The sequence below is a fragment of the Musca domestica genome, unplaced genomic scaffold, assembly GCF_030504385.1.
Source record: "Musca domestica strain aabys unplaced genomic scaffold, Musca_domestica.polishedcontigs.V.1.1 179, whole genome shotgun sequence".
NCBI classification, from domain to species: Eukaryota; Metazoa; Arthropoda; class Insecta; order Diptera; family Muscidae; genus Musca; species Musca domestica.
The window spans coordinates 1127934-1134519 of NW_026712237.1; positions in this window are offsets into that span (position 1 = coordinate 1127934).

Here is a 6586-nt window from a genome sequence, read left to right on the forward strand (position 1 = left end):
ATCGTGTTTACTTGACAAAGAGGTCAGCTGAAAATGTGTACCTTCGGTTGGCCGCCACAACTCAAGCGCCGACGATGGTGATTGTGTGGGCCGCCATAACAGCCGATGGTTGCTCTTCGCTCGTATTAATCGACCGTGGCATCAGAATAAATGCCGAATATTATTGCGAAAATATTCTGGAGGGTGTATTAAAGCATTGGGCACGCAAACATTTTGGCCGCAGATCTGGGACATTCCGACAAGACTCAGCACGCGTCATCCAAGATGATTACAAAAAGAAATTCCTCGCTTCATTGCCAGCGCACAATGGCCACCAAAATCTCCGGATACCAATCCGTTGGACTATTGTGTCTGGAGTATTTTGGAAAGCAGGGTTGGCACTAAAAAATACCAAAGTGTCGATCACACCAAGCAAGCGCTTCGCCGGGAATGGGCCAGAATACCGCAAAGCAACATTCGGGCAGCGTGTGGCGGTTTCATTGGCCGTTTGAAGGCTATAATTCGAAAGGTGACCAATTCGAACAAATCTAAACTTATTCAAAAATTTGATGCTACTTTCGACATTTTTGCTTTCATTCAAAAAAATTAAAAAAAAAAAAAACATTAAGCTTGGCCGGGTCGAACTTTTAATACCCTCCACCTTAGGGTGAAGGAAACATTACAAATACCAGTTTTTAGACATATTCGTGGAAAAATGTGGCAAAAATTATCAAATTCGAATATCAAATATATGGGGCTATACAAAAAGGTGAACCTATACATACAATGTTTCGCAACGGAGCTAGAACCCATTAGGACACACGAATACCAATTTTTAGACAAATCCGCAAAGGAATGGGGCAAAAATCATCAAAATACTGAAAATCAGGAGGTACCGTTACATGGGGGTTATACCAAAGCGTGGACCCATACATACAATATTTCGCCACACAAACTAGGACCAATTATGACCTACAAATACCAAATTTAGGATAAATCCGTGAAAAAATGTGCCAAAAATCATCAAAATACCGAATATCGGGAGGTACCGTTATATGGGAATTATACCAAAACGTGGACAGATATATCTCATTTTCAATATCAACCATTCTAGACACAACAGAAATTGTTCTGCTAAATTTTGACACTCTACGTCAAATAATGTGGGCTGTATCGTGATTTCAACAGACAAACAGACGGACATCGTTAAATCGACTTAGAATTTTATGCTGATTATGAATATATACTTTATGGGCTCTACGACGAATATTTAGGGATGTTACAAAAGGAATGACAAAGTTAATATACCCTCCTTTCCAAGTTGGAGGGTATAAAAATGTAAAAATTATGGCGTTTGACTTTGTTGCAGTTTTTTTATCTCACCCTGTATATGTCCCTAGTTTATTGCACCGTTGTTTATATAACGTCATAATACGTGTGTACCACTCATTTCGATTCCTTTCTGTCCCATTACGCCGTAGTAGCACTAAACAACTCCTATTTCCATACCACCATCGTATGCCACATCTGATATGGCATCGTTTTACAATAGTTTATTTTAGTTTTTAAATATTGGTTTTAGTGTTTGTCCGTAGTACACACATACATGCTTACATGTTTGTATGGCTAGGTGTATATGTGTGTATGCATTTTGACTTGTCTGTTGTTTGTGCTGAGTATGCACTCGGGAGTGTTTTGTACATTTATGTACACGGGATACTGTATTGCAGGGGAAAGCATTAATCCTGTGAAAGCTCGAGGGAATTTCTACAAATTTCAAAACTGATACATGTTGCTGACTTTTAAAAATGGGGGAACAAATCGATGGACACTGATGCTATGAAGAAGTTACAACAGCGAGGGTCAAGTCGATTTAATTGAAAGGGAGTTTTAAAAGACAGGTGCCGGTAGTAATATTTTTTTCGCTTTTCGATTACTGTGATCTACAATGATGAAATAACACATAAAGAATTCGAAGTAGAATAAATTGACCCCGGAACGGTCCACTTTTTTAAGAAGAGCTCTACAACGGTGAGATAAAAAAATGCAACAAAGTCAAATACCATGATTTTTACATTTTTTTAAATGTTATTGAATAAAAGCAAAAAATGTCGGAAATGGCATCGGAAATTTATAATAATTTTAGATTTGTTCGAATTGGTCACCCTTGGCACGAATTATGGCCTTCAAAAGGCCAATGAAAACGTCACACGCTGCCTGAATATTGCTCTGCGATATTTCGGCCCATTCTCAGCGAAGCGTTTGCTTGAGGTGATCGACACTTTGGTATTTTATGTGCCAACCTTGCTTTCCAAAATGCCCCAGACACAATAGTCCAACGGATTGGTATCCGGAGATTTTGGTGGCCATTGTGCGCTGGAAATGAAGCGAGGAACCTCATTTTATAACCTTTCCTGGGTGGCGCGTGCTGAGTGCGATGGTGCTGAGTCCTTTTGGAATATCAAAGGTCTGCGGCCAAAATGTTTGGGTGCCCTCCAGAATATTTTCGAGATAATATTCGGCAATTATTCTGATGTCACGGTCGATTAATACGTGTGGAGAGCGACCATCGGCTGTTATCGCGGCCCACAACATCACCATGACCGGCGCTTGATTTCTGGTGGCCAACCGAAGGTAAAAATTTTCAAATTTTTAAATTTTCTTTGTAAAGTAAACAACGAATTTTTTTCTCATCGGAAAAAACCAAATTCGGCAGTTCACCACTTTCGGCCAAGTGAAGCAACTCTTTAGCTCTTTTGAGTCTATTTTCTTTCTATTGCGGTGTAAGTTCTTGCTCTTTTTGGAATTCTAATGGCTTTACCCCGAGCTCATTTTTCAATATATGCGGAATGGAATATTGCGATATGTTCAGCTCACGAGCCATTCTTCGGCCACTGCAACGCGGGTTTCGATCAAGTCGCTTCTTTATTTTTCGAACCTTTTCTGCTGATGTAGCTGTTTTCTTCCGTCCACTTCTTTTACGTTGGGCTACGCTAGCAGTATCACGGTAACAAGCGATGATACGAGACACAAAAGATTTATTCACATTTAAATGCTGGAGTGCTCTAAGGATAGCTACTTGTGGTTTTCCAGCTAAATATAAAGAAATAACACTATCACGCTTGAATTCCATCACGAATAACATTTTCCTTGTAAACAATACAATGAGCTGTCAAATATCGAATATTTTTTTGCAATGCCTTATTGAGCCACATTAAGGGACTTCTATGCGAAAACACGAAGGACGTGCCTCATAGAAATAACAGTTTTTGACCGTAGGTCTCTTGGGACCATATTTTTTTCAGGACATTTGGAGTCGAATGGGATCTCCATCCGTCTGTCTGGCGGCCTAGTATGCACGATAATAAGAGAGTATCTGATTTGGTCCAAACTTGGCACATCGTCATATTATTGTCAATATCTTAGATCGAGTTCGGAGATGGACAATATCGGTTCACTCCTTCTGGTATCTCCCCCACAAAAGGTCGACATTACAAAAAAAAAAAAAAAAAAAACTACTGCACAGAAAGAAAAAGGATAATCCAATTTGGCTCCAAATTCGAAAATCCTAACATTTGCATCAGTGCTAGGTTAGGTGCGGAAATAGACAATATCGGTCCTCTCCACAGGTGTCAAAATAATAATTGTAATTCTTATAAAATATAAAATAAGAATATGGAATTTATGATTTTTAAGTTCGATTTTCTTGTAATTTTGCCTATACCAATAATTTTATCTGTATTAGATGAGCCATGAAAATGGACTACTTCGGCTGACTATATCTGGCACCTCAAGCGCATTTTAAAATTTTCTATAAATGATCATTCCTAAAAAGTGAAGGATGTAACCAATATAGTCCAAACTTGGCACGTCGCAATAGAGGGTCAACAATTTGAATAATCATAACACAAGTCAAAATATTATTTTAATTAATCCAACATTTGCAGGGGATATACACCTGTCGGGAAAACATATTCATATTCATTTAAGTCCGATACGAAATGGACAATATTGGGCTATTCCTTCGGAACCTACTTCATAGAGGATCAACAATTTGAATAATCATAACGGAAGTTACAAAATATATTTAAATAATCGGACATAGGCTGAGGGTATACTTCCGTCGACAAAACCGACTGATACTTTTTAACTTGTATCAATACACTCTGACTTCAAAATCCATCTTCATGTCTTCAAAACTATTATTTTGTGGATGGTAACTATAACGGCAACACTTTCCCCATACCACTTCACAAACCCCGAACATTTTCGTACAAATTTCACATAGTAACACTCAGACGTTATCTTTCCTTCATCTATCTGCATGCCTTGGAGCTGCCGTCAAAATTGGGAAAACCTAACAAATCATTTGTATAAAAAATCAACTGGGGGAGGGAGGTGGATGGGATAGGTTGCGGATGATGTTAGCTAGCCGCTTTGTATGGTGATGGCGATGGTCATGACGACGATGATGTTCAACTACATAAACATGATTTGAAGTGGTTTTGCCCTCTGCCCTTCCTGGCGTGTAATCTTATGGACCCATCCCCCTCACCCCACCGAGTAATTTGTCTGAGAAAAAACGTGGAAATTTGTTTACATTAAACGCTTTTTTGTTGCGTTGCTATTGCTGTTGTTGGTTCAGTGATGGTTTTTGGTTTCGCCGATTAAGTACGTGCTTGCCATAAACGATGATAGTTTGTTTGATTACGAAATCAATAAACCATTCCCCCCTCCCCCATCCTCTTCGTAAATGGAAGGGCGGCACATCAACCACCATCATTCCAGCTGGAGTAGAATTCTGCCCGTATAATAAATGCAAGTGGATCATAAATCGCATAGAAATGTTATTACGTCGGGATCCTTCATTTATCATAGAGTTGGATGATGTCCGTAGATTTTATGATGCGTTTCATTTGCATGACGATGACGATGATGCTGATGAATATTTGTTTATTTTGTATTTAAAATGTTAAAAAAAATGTGAAGATGGGAGTTGGTACTTAGGTGAAATTTATGGCAAAGTGATTTATAATTTCATTGATATGAGTGGAAACAAATTATGCTTGAGAATTTCAATAAAAATCCAGTGCAAACCAAAAAGAGAGGTTGCTAAGTGGTGTTATATAGGGCCAACAAGAGTATATTTTAAAAAATCCAAATTTTTTGGTGATATAATAAAAAAAAAATAGAAAAATTAGTAATATGCAAGACTATTATTTAAAGGTAGTATTTATATCGCATTGATGTTGATTCTACTCTTGCCCCATATAAAATTCATTGTAATGAACTTATAATATGCTTACACTGAAGCACTTTAATTCTTCGGGCTCGAGACCTTGATAAACACTCGAGTCGAAGGAACGGGACAAGTAGACCAGCGAAGTACTCTAGTCTGCGCATGAATGCAGTTAATGCTTTCAATTGAAATCTGTGTAAAAAAAAATCTACGGAGGGGAATACTGCACTTCAGCATGCAAAGGTGAGAAGGATATTTCCACCTGAAAACATTTCCGTAGAGTTACGGTAATGATCTTACAACAATAGACCTCAGTAAATACACAAGATAGTATATGAAGGAGAATATCTAGCAGATTATGAAAGTAGTGCTAAACATAGAAAAACCATGTGAGATAAAAAAAAACTGCAACAAAGTCAAACGCCATAATTTTTACATTTTTTAAATTTTATTGAATGAAAGCAAAAAATGTCGGAAATAGCATCAAATTCTAGAACAGGTTAAGATTTGTTCGAATTAACCACTTTTGGCACGAATTGTGGCCTTCAAACGGCCAATGAAACCGTCACACGCTGCTCGAATGTTGCTCCGCGGCATTTTGGCCCATTCCCGGCGAAGCGCTTGCTTGAGGTGATCGACACTTTGGTATTTTTAGTGCCAACCTTGCTTTCCAAAATACTCCTGACACAATAATCCAACGGATTGGTATCCAGAGATTTTTGTGGCCATTATGTGCTGGAAATGAAGCGAGAAACCTCATTTTGTAACCATTCTCGGGTGGCGCATGCTGAGTGCGATGGTGCTGAGTCCTGTCGGAATGTCCAAGGTCTGTGGCCAAAATGTTTGCGTGCCCAAGGCTTCAATACACCCTCCAGAAAATTTTCGCGATAATATTCGTCATTTACTCTGATGCCACGGTCGATTAATACCTGCGGAGAGCGACCATCGGCTGTTTTCAGCTGACCTTTTTGGCAAGTAAATTCGATCATTTTGTTGTTTGCAAACTGCTGGACAACGAATGTTTTCTCATCGGAGAAAACCAAATTTGGCAGTTCACCACTTTCGGCCAAGCAAAGCAACTCTTTAAGTCTTCTGAGTCTACTTTTTTATGTTGCGGTGTAAATTCTTGCACTTTTTGGAATTTCAATGGCTTGACCCCGAGCTCATTTTTCAATATTTGCCGAATGGAATATTGCGATATGTTCAGCTCACGAGCCATTTTTCGGCCACAGCGGCGCGGGTTTTGATCAAGTCGCTTCTTTACTTTTCGAACCATTTCTGCTGATGTTGCTGTTTTCTTCCGTCCACTTCCTTGACGTCGGGCTACGATACCAGTATCACGGTAACGACCGAAGGTACGATACACAA